This window comes from Neovison vison, chromosome 8 (assembly GCF_020171115.1).
Source record: "Neovison vison isolate M4711 chromosome 8, ASM_NN_V1, whole genome shotgun sequence".
NCBI lineage: Eukaryota > Metazoa > Chordata > Mammalia > Carnivora > Mustelidae > Neogale > Neogale vison.
The window spans coordinates 38,637,492-38,652,318 of NC_058098.1; the positions used below are offsets into that span (position 1 = coordinate 38,637,492).

At 39.4% G+C, this 14,827-nt stretch overlaps 1 pseudogene; it reads left to right on the forward strand.

The window, feature by feature from the left end:
* The first annotated feature begins 13,015 nt into the window (after nt 1–13,015).
* Nucleotides 13,016–13,115, forward strand: LOC122916634 (annotated as a pseudogene).
* The last annotated feature ends 1,712 nt before the right edge of the window (nt 13,116–14,827 follow it).

The window sequence follows — 14,827 nt, forward strand, 5'->3', positions numbered from 1 at the left end:
GGGACAGACCTACTTGGTTATCAAAGCATACCTTACTTCTTAGAACCCTTATCTTCCGTGAACTTTGCCCAGTTGGAATACCCACATTGAAAGGTCTGCCTGAAACTGCTCAAACCCAGATCTAAAACCCTACACATATCAGCCTGGACCTGTCCCTTTGAAGGTACTACTGAGACTTTGTCAAGGTGGTGTTCTACCTTACTGCAGTAAGTAACAAACAGCTTTGCTTGATCAGCAGAGTATAGCTATGGTCTTTTTTAGGGAGTTGGCAGTCAATGAATCCCTGCATTTTAACCATTTTTTGTACAGTAACAACTGTTAGCTCAGCAGGCTTGTTCTGTTAGCCTATTTTCCATTTCTTTCATTCGTTTGTACATTCATTTAAAAAATATTTATTTGAGCTCTACTGTGAGTCAGGGGAATTAAAGAGGCTTGGTTCCTTGTTTCCTGAAGTAAGGAAAAAAAGACACTAATCAATGAATTCCACAAATATAAATGACTATAAACCATGCTAAGTGTTCTAAAGAAAGGGAGTTGGTGCCAAAGAAACATTTAATAGGCCTACCATGGGAAATCTGCAAAGGATTAGTCACCTGGGGCTGAGCTAGGAGGACTGAGTAATCTCCACGTCTGAAAATGGGTCTCAAAGGTAGTCTGAAAGACCATTTTGCAGGCTGAAGGGAAAGTTCACCCCTCTTAGGTTAGGAATTCATTAGCATTCTCTTCAATTCCTTTATCTTCAGGATCAGATAACCATTTTGTTTCTTCTGGATATTTCTCTTTCACAGAAACGAAAAAGAAAGACAAATATGTTTCAAAAGGAAGAGAACCAAAGAGAAAAGACAACATATCCATGTTTTTCATTGTTGAACTCCCTTTTCACTGGTAAGAAGTAGTCATGGAAGTCAATGGAAGATCCCAACCATTCTGAAAAATTGTCTGGCAACTTCTTATACTTATATTCTTACATAAGTGTAAAATACCATATAACTCAGGATTTTCACTCTTAGGTATTCATCCAGGAGAAAGGAAAATATACACCTACACAAAGACTTAAATACGAATATCCTTAGCAGCACTACTTTTTAAAGAACTTATTTATTTGGGTTTATTTTTTTATTTTTTTATTTGAGAGAGAGAAAGCAAGCAAGCAGGAGCAGAGGGAGAGAGACAAACAGACTCCAAGCTGGACAAGGAACACAACGTGGGCTGAATCCCATGACCACAAGATCACGACCTGAGTCAAAATCAAGAGTGGGACACTTAACTGACTGAGACAGTCAGGCACCCTACAGCACTATTCTTAATAGCCTGGAACTGAAAACAACCTGGTGCTTACCAATAGATCAGAGAAATAAATTTTTGGTGTATTCGCATTTAGTGGAATACTCTACAGCAGAGAAAATAGGTGCCTCCCTGCTATACACAAAAACATGGATTTCTCAACCACATTTTAAAGGCTGGATGCAAATGAATACATACCGGGTGATTCCATTTATATGAAATTCTATAAAAGACCAAAAAAAAGAAAAGAAAAGAAAAAGAAAAACTCCATTAATCTGTAGTAACAGAAACAAAAAACAGATCAGTGGTTACTAAGAGCAAGAAGTGAAAGAAGACTGACTCCAAAGGGGCATTAGGGAACTTTTGGGGGTGATAAAAATGTTTTACATCTTGCTTGTGGTGGCAGTTACATAGGAATATATGTTTGCCAAAAATCATTGAACTGTACATTTGAAGTGGATATATTTTATCATACATAAATTTTAGCTCCATGAAATTGACCTTTTTTTTTTTTTAATGAAATGAAGGTGGAAGAAATTTGTTTCCAAATGCAACTGGTGAACTTGGCTCCAAATGTGATTAAAAGTCAGAGTTTTATGGCAATCTTGCTGCAGGGAAAAGAACTATATACATCAGGCTAATCCAAAGACTTCCTTTCAGTGGGGAAAAGAAATGGTTAGGTAATCATTGTTTGACTAGATACCAAAAGGAAGAAATGTCAACTGAGAGTCACTTGGGAGGGTGAATAACTGCTTTCTCAGACATGGTCTTAATCCCATCAGAATTCATCAGAACACTGGGGCGCCTGGGTGGTTCAGTCCGTTAAACATCCGACTCTTGATTTTAGCTCAAGTCATGATCTCAGGGTTGTGAAATCAAGCCCTGCAGCAGGCTCTGCACTGGGCATGGAGTCTGCGTAATTAAGATTTTCTCCCTCTCCTTCTGAAACTCACTCCTCTCTCTCTCTTCCTTTCAAAAAAAAAAAAAAGAGAGAGAGAAGAGGAGAGGAAAGAAGAGAAGAAGGGAGGGGGGGAGGGGAGAAGAGGAGAAGAAAAAAAGAATTCATCAGAAAATTCCTTCTGCATTTATCAGGAAAGCCAATTTCTTCTTAAGAGGAGGTTTGTGCATAATGACTCACAAAAAGGTCCAATTCCATATAAATTTTGGTACATTTTTTCCCTCCCCAAAATGAATTCACTAAAAAAGAAATGGAAGGAAAACATTTTAAAACGTTAAGTGTTGTGATTATTTCTCAGCGATGGGATTGTAAAGGAATTTAATTTTCTTCCTCATCTGATTTTTTAAAAAAGAATTTCTAGTATTTCAAGTATATCACTTTTGTAGTTCCAATAATAAGAAAGAAATGTTTTTCACCATCCTTTCAATAAAGAATTCCATTCTTCATTATAACATGTTTGATTATGAAAAATGAAGTAAGAAATATGAAAGTGCTGGCCTAGGATCTGTGGAGGGAGGACAAGCCATGTTTTCTCAATAGCACTAAACTGAGGAGTGAAGCAAGGTTAGGAAGGGAAGACATTCCTTAGGGAAAGAAAGATGCCAGGAGATGGAGATAAACGGTGCCACGGCCGTCGGGGGAGGGGCAGGAGCTGATTTGATCTTGTCCCTCTAGTGGCCAAAGATGGACAGATAACAAAGGTGCACCTGACACACAGCAGCTTTCCCTGAGCTTCTGTCCATGGGATTCTGAGCCAGGCTGAGACTCCTAATTTTGTAAACAAAGATGCAGGATTTGAAGTCTACATATCTGACCCCTGAGATGGGCCAAACTGGTATCTCCACTGAAATACCTGTGCCCATTGAGAGAAAAAAAATAACGTGAAGTGACCTGGAGTAGTTCACTGTTCATCGGGTGCCCTGCCTCCTGCATCTTCCAAGACCAGATGAGAAGGCATCCTTCTGAGTCAGCCAGTTCCTCACGCTGTAGCTCAAGGGTGTGTGTGGTGCAGAGGAGGAAGAGAGAACTCAAAGGTAACTTGTAGGGTGCCTGGGTGGCTCAGTGGGTTAAGCCGCTGCCTTCGGCTCAGGTCATGATCTCAGGGTCCTAGGATCGAGTCCCGCATCGGGCTCTCTGCTCTGCAGGGAGCCTGCTTCCTCCTCTCTCTCTCTCTGCCTGCCTCTCTGCCTACTTGTGATCTCTCTCTGTCAAATAAATAAATAAAATCTTTAAAAAAAAAAAAAGGTAACTTGTAGATTTTTTTATATGAGCTAATGAGTAAATGAGAACATCAGTTGAAATGGTGAATTCTGAGGAAGGAGCAGGCTTGGGGGTTACGGGATGGGGAGAAAAAACTAAGGGCTTTGTGTTAGACATATTATGAAATGCTCTATTAGGTGGCGCAGTGGACATACCAAGTCAGTAGTTTGCCGTTAAAGTGCAATTCAGGCTGGTGGTTTGGGAGGCACGATACTTAAAGCCATCAGATGAGATCAAATGATCTATGGAGACAAGAGGGCTGAGGACCAAGCCCTGGGACCACCAATGTTCAGTTGGAAAGAAGAGAAGCCATAAAAGGTTACTGAGGAGAAGCCAGGGAGGTATGAGGAAAACCAGAAACATTAGATGTTTCAGAATCCAAGTAAAGAGTGTCTTTAATTCTAAATCTTCAACAACTCCAGCTTTTTATCTTTAAGCAATCCTTTAAGCAATGGATGCCCTATTTCAGCCTGATGACCTACAACTCCCAGACCTACTAAAGATATCTACTATGATTAAGTCTTTGGACCATGGCCCAACATTCTCCCAGTCACCTATGTTGTTGATTTTTCCTCCTCCTTCCCGGGGTAAGATCAACCAAAAGCAATCCCCTGCGTAAGAGATTCATTCTCTGGCCTTTATGATATAAAGTGAGGCTGCCTCCATTTATCCCAGCATTGACTGCCCTGAGCTAAGTGCACATTGAATAGATAGATATGTTCTCCCAATGAAAGATGGTTCCAAAGAGCCTTCTTCTAGGTGTATACCAAAAAGCATTTCCTCTTTCCATGCAGACTCCACACTGGTCTTGGTACCAAGGGTGTTGCCTTATTTGGCTATAAACACACACACACACACACACACACACACACACACACACAATCCAGCTCAGCTCAGGGATTTAAAACACTGAGCAACTGAGGAATTGGTTTGGGGAGTGGAAGTACCAAAGTCACCACCACCTAGCTGTTCCTAAGCCTTAGGCATAGTAGCTAATCATTTAGTAACATTGAAAGACTCCTTTTATGGAGGTTTCCCCACCATCAATGAAATCATTTATATAAATATTTAGCCAGGCAATAAACTGGACAGCCTATATTACTCAACATCAGCCTCAAAAGACCCTCCCGCTTTATATACACAGCATCTTGGTGGAGCAATACATTTTACACGCATGACATGGTCAGCGATAAATATACCAGGGTAGGTCAAAGCCTATTTGGTTCTCTGCTTTTAACTGTCTTGGGCTTTGTGTGTTTCTTTAATCAGTTGGATGATTTAGATAAACAACATGTATTAGTCTTTGTAAGTATAACATGCCTTGAACTTTCTCCAGATATTCATTCCCATTCATCATCGTAATAGTTGCTCCCCCTTGGCCATCATTAAGATTAGAAACATCCTTGAACCATTTAATGATATTCCACAAGACTGGACAGACTTTTCATGCCTTGATGAATTGCGATCACTCAGCTTAGACCAATGAAATTGGATATCCTTTAATGTGCCTCATGACTTTAAGGAGTTTAGGGAAAGCAGTGCTCAGGAATCAAAATGGCTTCACAGCATAACCATTCATTTGGGGGAAGATGCACGATTTAAGTAAAAATGGATTAATGAGTTAATATCTAATCTGATAGCTAACTGCAATAGATATTATTTCTTTGTTCATATTGCTAAACATGGTTTTATCTACATGTCCATTTATTATAGAACTTACTAGAATTCTTAAAGGAGATATGAAATAATTTTTTTTAAAGCCTAAGATAGAATGTCAAACAAGGTTCTTCCAAGCAAAGGGACTTTTATATGTTCACACTGCTGATGAGGAAAACAAAATAAAAATATGGCTGGGCTAGAATGTGTTTAACTACCTTGGAACAGAGAAAACTAGTTGCCTCTATTTTGGGGGGCCCTACATCTCCAGATATTCACCATGGGAATGATGCGACCCCCCCCAATATCTGTGTGATACAAACAAGCAGACTTGGCCATTTGTCCCATAAATATCTTTAATATCCTCACAGATCTTTCTATTCCACCAACTCTGAAACCACTGACATTGCTATGGTTTAGAGCTGGCTAATGATACTGACATATTTAAGTCATCTTTAAGTTCCTCTGTAAACCAGGATCTGAGACAGCAGGGTTAAGAATGGGATGTGAGTGTGTAGTGGGGAGAGCACTGTGCTTGGAGACAAAAGACCAAGCCCTGGCTCTCTACTTGGTAATTTGATAAAAATTACTTATAGGAGCATCAGTTTCTCCTTTTATTCATCAATTATTTGTTAAACTTCTATAATGTGCCAGGTACTGTTCTCAGGATACAGGAGAGAAGGTAACAGAATACGGGGCTCACATTCAATTGCTGGCCCTGATGAAAATAACTTCCTCTCTTCCAGAATTGTATGGGTCAAATGGGTCAAATAAGATATCATAAGTAAAAGCACTTAATAAGGTGCAGCAAATCCTGAGATAAGAATCTGAGTGCAAGGGCTTTATCTGGAAGGTACAGGAAACACTGATAGTGCTGCTAGGAGATGAGGGGGGGGAAGGCAGCCAATAAAGGATGCATTAGCAAGGCAGTCACCACTATTGGGAGCTGGAAATACCAAAGGGAAATTCTGGGAAGTGGTGCAAACACAAGCCTCAGTGATATCCCACGCCAAAGGTGAAGGAGTTGGGTTCTTTGTACACCAGCTCCTAAGAATCATGAATTGAAGGCTGCTCATTTGTGTTATTGTGATGTGTTAATGTCCTCACACTTCTGGCGTGTCATGGGCAGAGTAGTCTTCTGTGATTTTGGAGGAAACTCCCAGGTACAGAGATGCACAGTATAGTAACTGTAGAATATGGCAACAGGAAATCAGCTGGATCACACTGGACATGGTAGTGTCTAGGAATGTCTAGGAGGGGGACTATCAGTGAATGATACAGATGGGTAAAGAATGAACCTATTATCATCATTATAATCATTACTCTACCAGTCAGATGGCTCCTGTCTATCCCCAACCATGTGCCTCAGTATTTAACAACCACATTCAGGCTAGCCTGTAGTACATTAGTAACTCTTATTAACCAGCTTGATGTGGAAATAGTGTATATTTAAGTTTCTCAAAGTGGAGTTTACCAGTCCATATAGATGGAGCCTCCAGAATGCATGAATTCAATGGATTTTGCAGTTCCAGAATTTTTCATTCTGATGACAAACTAAAATGAGTGAATACAAACATATTCAGGGTCAACTTGCAACTAATTCATGCTGGGCAATTTCATTTGTATTTGTATTTGTATTTGTATTTGTGATTGTAGTAATGTTGATGCCAAATGAAGGTTATAGGAAGCTGGAAAAGAGTAAGTGAAAGAAATTGAGTCGTGATCAATTTCTGAATTGAAATTGCTGAAAGCAAAATAAACTTTGTGGTCTTATCTTTCTGTTCAGGGTTGAGCAGAGGTCAATCTATGTACACACCAACCTTTGTCAACAGTAAATGTAGTGGTAAACCCTCAACCAGGAATTTTTCGTGAAATGGATACATTACAAATTCCCAGGGTATCTATTAAGTGGATTGGCTAGAAAAATAATGGATAGATAGCTAAAAACAAGTTTATTGTTAAAACGGAAGTATAATGCATATTAGCAACTCAAGTGAGGGCTGTCCAGTTCAAAATCAAAAGAATCAAGTCAACTAGTAAAATACTCAGCTTCCAAATAAAGGCTTCTATAATAAAAATCAGGATTTGGCTTCTGGAAGGATGGAGTAGAGGAACGTTCCCTTATTCCTTCCATTAAGCACAGCTAAAAACATGGGGCATTTTACATGGGAAAAGTTGGAAGGTGGAGAAAATTAGGCACGGCCAATTTGGGACCGTGTGTCCTGAGGAACATGGTGATGAATTCCCTGAGGGTTTGTTTTGCCTCATCTATCCCAGACTGGTTACTGGAGAAGCCAGCAACCCAGAAATACCAATGGACACAGACAAAAGAGCCCTAGGAAAAGTCTGCTCTCTCAGGCCAATGGACCAAGAAAGGGGCAGTCTAGTAGAACAGAAAACTTTGAGACAAGAATAGCTCTACTTTCAGCCAAACACCATAAGAAACAAAAAGGCTGCAACTGCACCCCCACTCCTTCCAGTGAAGGTCGTGGGGAGAACCTAGACTTTTATCCTCATTAGGCCATTACATGCATCCCAGGACCCCCTCTGCCAAGTGGAATCATAGAAGGCCAAAGGGGAAAGGAGAATTTCATCTCCTCCAGGGAGTAAAGAGCCCCTTCCCCTCCCAGTGGGTAGGATGCCAGCAAAAGTCCTAGTGGAAGCCTGAACTCCCACCTCCACCAAGGGGTAATGAGGAACCACTCCCCTAGATGGGTCAAAGGAGCTGAGTAGAGAAAACAGACTTCTCTACTTCCAACTGGCAAGTTACAAGGGAACACCCCACTTCTCCCACCAAAAAGGTGACCTGTTAAAGAGGAGTCCTGTTAAAACACAAGATTTAAGTAAGATCCAGAGACTCATAAAATGATAACCAAAATATCCAGGTTTCAGGGTTTCAGTGGAATGCCACTCATACCAAGAACCAAGAAGATCTCAACTAGAATGACAAAAGACTATCAATAGATGTCAACACCAAGATGTTAAAATTAGCTGAAAAAGAATTTAAAGCAGTCACTATAAAAATGCTTTGATAAACAATTATGAACATGCTTGAAACCAATGAATAAAAAATAGAACGTTTCGGCAAAGAAATTTAAGGTACAAAGAAATATCATATAGAAATTTTAGGACTGAGAAAAACAATAACCAAAATAAAATCAGATAATGATTTAAGGTAAAACAGTAACCAAAACAGTGTAATATAACCATCATATCATTGTTAACATAAACTTTGATTTTAGATTTTGTTGTGTTCACTTGTAAGTCTACTTGGATTTATAATTGTAAATGAGCTATGCACGTAAGAAGTTTAAACTTAGTTTTTTATTTGTACACTTTGAAGTGGCAATAGTTGAAGTAATTTATGTTAACAATAGGAAACTGTGGGGTTTTCATTTTTCCTTTATGAGAGTCCCTCATTCAAACAAGAAAATATTTTTTAAATGACATTTACAATGTGTTATGGGTAAATTGTGCCTCCCTCACCAAAATTCATATGTTGAAATCCTAAGCTCTTGTACCTCAGAATGTGACTGTTTTGGGAGATAGAGCCCTTAAAGAGGCAATTAACATAAAATGAGGTCATGTGAATGGACCTTAATCTGACATGACTGGTGTCCTTATAGGAAGAGGAGCTTAGGATACAGACATGCACAGAGGAAAGACAACTCCAAACAAAACAGATAAGGATGGCCACCTGCGATCCAGCGAGGGAGGCCTCAGAAAAAATCAAACCCACCAATACCTGGATCTCAGACTTGTCACTTCCAGAACTGTGAGGAAAATAAATTTCTATTGGTTAAGCCACCCAGACTACTGTACTTTGTAATGGATGACTGAGCCCAAACTACTATATACTGCAATTAGAAATTTGATCACTTAACAGAGTTTTAATGATATGAAAGAATAATTATAAAATGTTTTAGATGTAATAATATGGCCCAGTTATTGTGGTTATTTAAAAACACCTTAATTTGGGGGACACCTGGGTGGCTCAGTTGGTTAAACATCTGCCTTTGGCTCAGGTCATGATCTCAGAGTCATGGGATCAAGCCCTGCATCAGGCTCCCAGCTTGGTGGGGAACCTGTTTCTCCCTCTTCCTCTGCTTTTCCCCTTCCCCACTTGTGTTCTCTCTCTCCCAAATAAATAAATAAAATCTTTAAAATTTTTTTAAAAATTAAAAGCACCTTAATTTCTAATTATACATGTGAAAAATGTTTGGAAAAACTGGAAATGATCCACCAAGAAAGTGAAGAATTTGATAGGGTATGATATTCTTTACCAGCATTTATTCCTGAATTATATCCTATTTTTTTTGTTTGTTTTTTAGCAACTTACTGAGATATGACTTACATTATCGTAAATTAATGAAATAATGGGTGAATTTAAACTCACCCATTTAAAGTATACAATTCAATGGCTTTTATTATAGCCACACAGGTGTGCATTCAGCATCATAATTAAAACACATCATGAATTAATCCTAAAAGAAACCCCACACTCTTAATTTACCAGCACTTAACCTTCCATCCCCCATCCTTCCCAGCTCTAAAAAACTACTAGTCTATAGATTGTTTCTATAAATGTATCTATACTGGGAATTTCCAATAAATGGGATCATATAATATATGGTCCTTTGTGACTGGCTTCTTTTGTGTAGCACAATGCTTTCCAAGTCCATTCATGTTGTTGTATTTATCAGTATTTTATTATATTTATTGCCAAATAATATTTCATTATATGGATATATACTACGTTTTTGTTTATTTATCAGTTGGTGAACATTAGTGTTATTTTCACTTTGTGACTATTAAATAATGCTGCTATGGGGGCGCTGGGTGGCTCAGTGGGTTAAAAGCCTCTGCCTTCGGCTCAGGTCATGATCCCCGGGGTTCTGGGATGGAGCCCCGCATTGGGCTCTCTGCTCAGCAGGGAGTCTGCCTCTCTCTCTGCCTGCCTCTCTGCCTACTTGTGATCTCTGTCAAATGAATTTAAAAAAATAAAATAAAATTACTAAAAAAAAAAAGCTGCTGTGAACATTCACGTCCATGTTTTTGTGTGATAAATTTTTAATTTCTCCTGAGTATTTATATACCAAGAGGGGAAAAATCACAGTGTTTAACTATTTGAGGAGAGCTGCCTGACTGAGTGACTGCACCTCATGGAATAATTGAGGAGGTTCCCATCCTCTTCTGTTTTTTTGGAAAAGTCTGTGTAGAATTTAGAGAATTAATTCTCTAAATGTTTGGTAGAATTAACTGACATAGCATTTAGTCCCAGACTTTCTTTCTGGGAAGATTTTTGCTTACTAATTTAATCTTTTTACTTGTTATTGGTTTATTTGAATTTCTATTTCTTTTTGGGTCACTTGTGGTAGTGCGTATCTTTCTAGGCATTTGTCAATTTTATCTAAGCTATGTAACTTGTTGGCATTTAGTTGTTTATTACATTCCCTTTATGTCCTATTTCTGTCAGTTACATAACACTATCCCCTCTTTTATTTATGATTTTATTAATCTGAGTCTTTTCTTTTATCTTAGTCTGTATAGTTAACAATCTGATCTTTTTGAAGAACCAACTTTGGCTTTATTGATTTTCTCTATTGTCTTTCTATTCTCAATTAATCCTCATTATTTCCTTTTTCTACTTGCTTTGGATTGAGTTTGCTCTTCTTTTTCTCATGTCTTAAAGTAGAGTGTTTGGTTGTTGATCTGATATCTTTCTTCTTTTTTAATGTAGGCAATTACAGCTATAAATTTCCCTCTAAGAACTGCTTTAGCTAAATCCCATAAGTTTTTTGTATGTTACGTCTTGAATTCATTTTCAAGTATTTTCTATTTTACCTGTGTGTGTCTTTTTAAGATTTTATTTCTAAGTAATCGCTATACCCAACATGGGACTCAAACTCACAAACCTAAGATAAAGAGTTGTACACTCCACCAACTGAGACTGTCATTGGATTATTGATTATTTAGTAGCCCCTTGTCTAACTTCCACATATTGCTGAGTTTGTTCTGTTTCTTTCCTTTAGTAATTTCTAAGTTTATTCTATTGTGATCAGAGAACATACTTGCTTTGATCTCAATCCTTTTCAACTTGAAGTTTGTGTTATGGCCTAGTCTAAGGGCCATCTTGAAGAATGCTTCATGTACATCCTAGAAGAATGTGTACTCTGCTGTTGATGGGTAAGGCCTTCTGTGGGTGTCTGTCAGGTGTGCCTTGTGTATAGTGGTGTGCAAGTCTTTCATTTCCTTATTGACCTCTTGCCCAATTGTTCTATCCAATATAGAGTGAGGTATTGAAGTCTCCATTATTGCTGACTTGTCTATTCTTCCCCTCAACTCCATCAGCCTTTGCTTCATGGACTTTGGGGCTGTGCTGTTAAATGTGTATGTAATTGTTATGAATTCCTCATGGATGGGTCCTTTTATCATTATAAAATGCCCCTTTTATCTCTAGCAATACCTGTTGTGTTCAAGTCTATTTTGACTAATACTAGTATAGCCTCTTCAGATTTTTTTATGGTTGCTGTTTGCATGATATATTTTTCCATTCTTTTACTTTCAACCTATTTATATATTTGAGTCTAAAGCGTATCTCCTGTAGACAGCATATAATTGAAATTTGTTTTTTAATCCATTCTGACACTCTCAGCCTTTGGATTGGATTGTTTAATTCATTCACATCTGTAATGGTTGACTTTATGTGTCAATTTAGTGGGTGTTTTGGGATGAGATTAACATTTTAATTAGTGAACACTGAATAAAATAGATGGCCCACCAGAATGTGGGTGGACCTCATCCAATCAGTTAAAATCCTGAATGAAGGAACTCTCCAAGAGGCTTTCTTCAGACTTCCTCTGCACCATTGACTCTCCAGGGTCTCCAAACTGCTGACCTTCACACTGGCACTGCACCACTGGGCTCCTGGGGCTCAAGCCTGCTGGCCCACATTGCAGATTTGGCTTTGCCAGGCCCCATAATTGTACAATCCACTTTCTTATGAAAAACCATTTATATACAAGCACACATACAGATCCTATTGGTTCTATTTCTCTAGAGAACCCTGATAGTACAACATCTAATGTTATTAGAGTATGGATTAATTTTTTGTTTTCTATATGTCTATCTTGTTCCATTTCTATTTTGTTCCTATTCCTTTACTGCTTATTTTGCACTAAGTGATTATTTCTAGTGTCATTTGATTCCTTTAATAATTTTTCCACTATTTAGTTATTTTCTTAGTGGTTGCTCTAGGGATTCCCATAAGTATCACTTTACCAGAATGAACTTCAGATTTATATTCATACAATTCCAGCAAGGGGCAGAAATGTTACTCTTATATAGCCCTACTCGTGATTTTCTTTTTGTGGTATTATTGTCACACATATTACATCTATAAATGTTGCAAATGCAATGATAAATCATTATCATTATAACTTAATATAATTTTTATGTCAAAGAAGTCAAGATAAGAGAGAGCAAGCATATATATGTAGGTTTGTTATATTTACTTTCTTTTTTTTTAAGATTTTATTTATTCATTTGACAGACAGAGATCACAAGTAGGCAGAGAGGCAGGCAGTGAGAGAGGAAGGGAAGCAGGCTCCCTGCTGAGCAAAGAGCCCAATGCGGGGCTTGATCCCAGGACCCTGAGATCATGATCTGAGCCAAAGGCAGAGGCTTTAACCCACGGAGCCACCCAGGCACCCCTATATTTACTTTCTTCAGCCAACAGCCAGCAAGGAAAGGGGGATTTCATTCTTACAACCTCATGGAACTAAATTCTGCCAACAACCTGAATGAGCTGGAAACAAATTCTCTCCTAGTGCCTCCCAGAAGGAATGCAGCCCTGCCGTGCTCGCTTCGGCAGCACATATACTAAAATTGGAACAATACAGAGAAGATTAGTATGGCCCCTGCGCAAGGAATGCAGCCCTGCCAACACCTTGATTTTAGCCTTTCAGGTGCTGGAGCAAATAATCCAGCTGAGGATTTCTGACTAACAGAATTGTTAGATAATACATATGTGTTGTTCTAAGCTGTTAAGTTTATAACAATTTGTTATGGCAGAAATAGAAAACTAATACACTGTTCCATAGTGCCCCTTCCATGTCACCATGAAGAACCATTTATTTACTCAACAAATATTTATTCACTCAACAAACATTTAGTGAGGACCTATGATGTACCAGGCACTGTTCTCAGTCCTGGAAGTATAGTATGAACAACAGGAAAATTCCTGTTTTCAACAGGGAGTGTACCTGCAAATGGAGGGAGACACCTAAACCAAACCAAAGTGTCAATGATATGGTAGATTGGAAAGGCGAGTGCCAGAAGGAAAAAATAAAGCAGAAAGGGGACAGGACGCAGAGTGGTGGGCGGAGGGTGGTGAGAAGGGTGCTCATTGAGAAGGTAACATATAGGGACACCTGGGTTGCTCAGTCAGTTAAGCATTTGCCTTGAGCTAGGTCATGATCCCGGGATCCTGGGATCAAGTCCTGCATCAGGCTCCATGCTCAGTGGGGATACTGCTTCTCTCTCTGCCTGCCACTCCCCCTGCTCGTGTGTGCATTCTCTCTCTCTGACAATTAACTAGCTAACGAAATAAATAAAATCTTTAAAAAAGAGAGAGACAGTAACATTTAAGCAAAGAATTGAAGAAAATAAGGGAGTGGCAAGCCATGTGGATCCATCTGGAAAGGAGGAGAGGTAAAGGCACGTGCAGTGGCTCTGAGATGGGAGGTGGTCTGGGCTGCTGGAATGGCAAGGATGCCAGGATGACTGGAGCAGAGTGAGCAAGGGTTATAACGGGAAGTGAGTTGGAGAATGACAGGGAGCAGATCCCAGGGTCTTGTAAGGACAGTGGGGCACGGTGTACTGTCAGGTTTTGAGCAGAGGAGCATCATGATCAGACTCCTCCTGGCTGCTGAGTGGGCATGTAACTGCGGCTGTGGGGAGGCTGCTGTTGTTGTAACTTGGGGAAGAGATGATCTGGATGGTAGAGGTGGAGAGGGGGAGAAGTGGTTGAATTCAGGACAATAGCATTTAGTAATGGATTGGTTCCAAAATAGGAGAAAAAGCAGATTCAAGAAGTTCAGTTTGGTGGCCCCCCAAAGAGCCTTGTCTCTGTATTAATACCTGATGCAGGCCCCTCATGAATCTGGGTTGAGCCCAGTGACTTGATTTGAGCAATATATGTGGCAAAAGTAAGGCTGGGCCAGTTCTGACCATTTAAACCTTAAAAGGCCCTGTTAGTTTTTGCTTTCAATGCTCCTGGGAACTTGAGCTGCCACGTCTTATGGGAGAAGCAGCATGCAAAGACCATGTAGAGTGGCCACAAGCAGAAGGAAAGACCTTGAGCTTGCAAAGAAAAGGAAGGAAGCTCATCGGGCCCAGCTCCAAGCTCACACTCCAGCTCAACACAGCACACCTGTGACTACCGACAAGAGTCACAGAAAACCCACTAGGTGAAGCCCAGCCTAATTGACACAACTGTGAGAAAACAAAATACTTGTCGAAACTACTAAGATTTAGGGAGGTTATGCAACAATAGATTAAAAAAAAAAAAAAAAAGACCCCAAGAATTTGGGCCTGAGCACCCAGAAGGATGGAGTTACCATTAACTAGATGGAAAAGGCTACTAGTTAATAGGTTTTGGGGGGATAA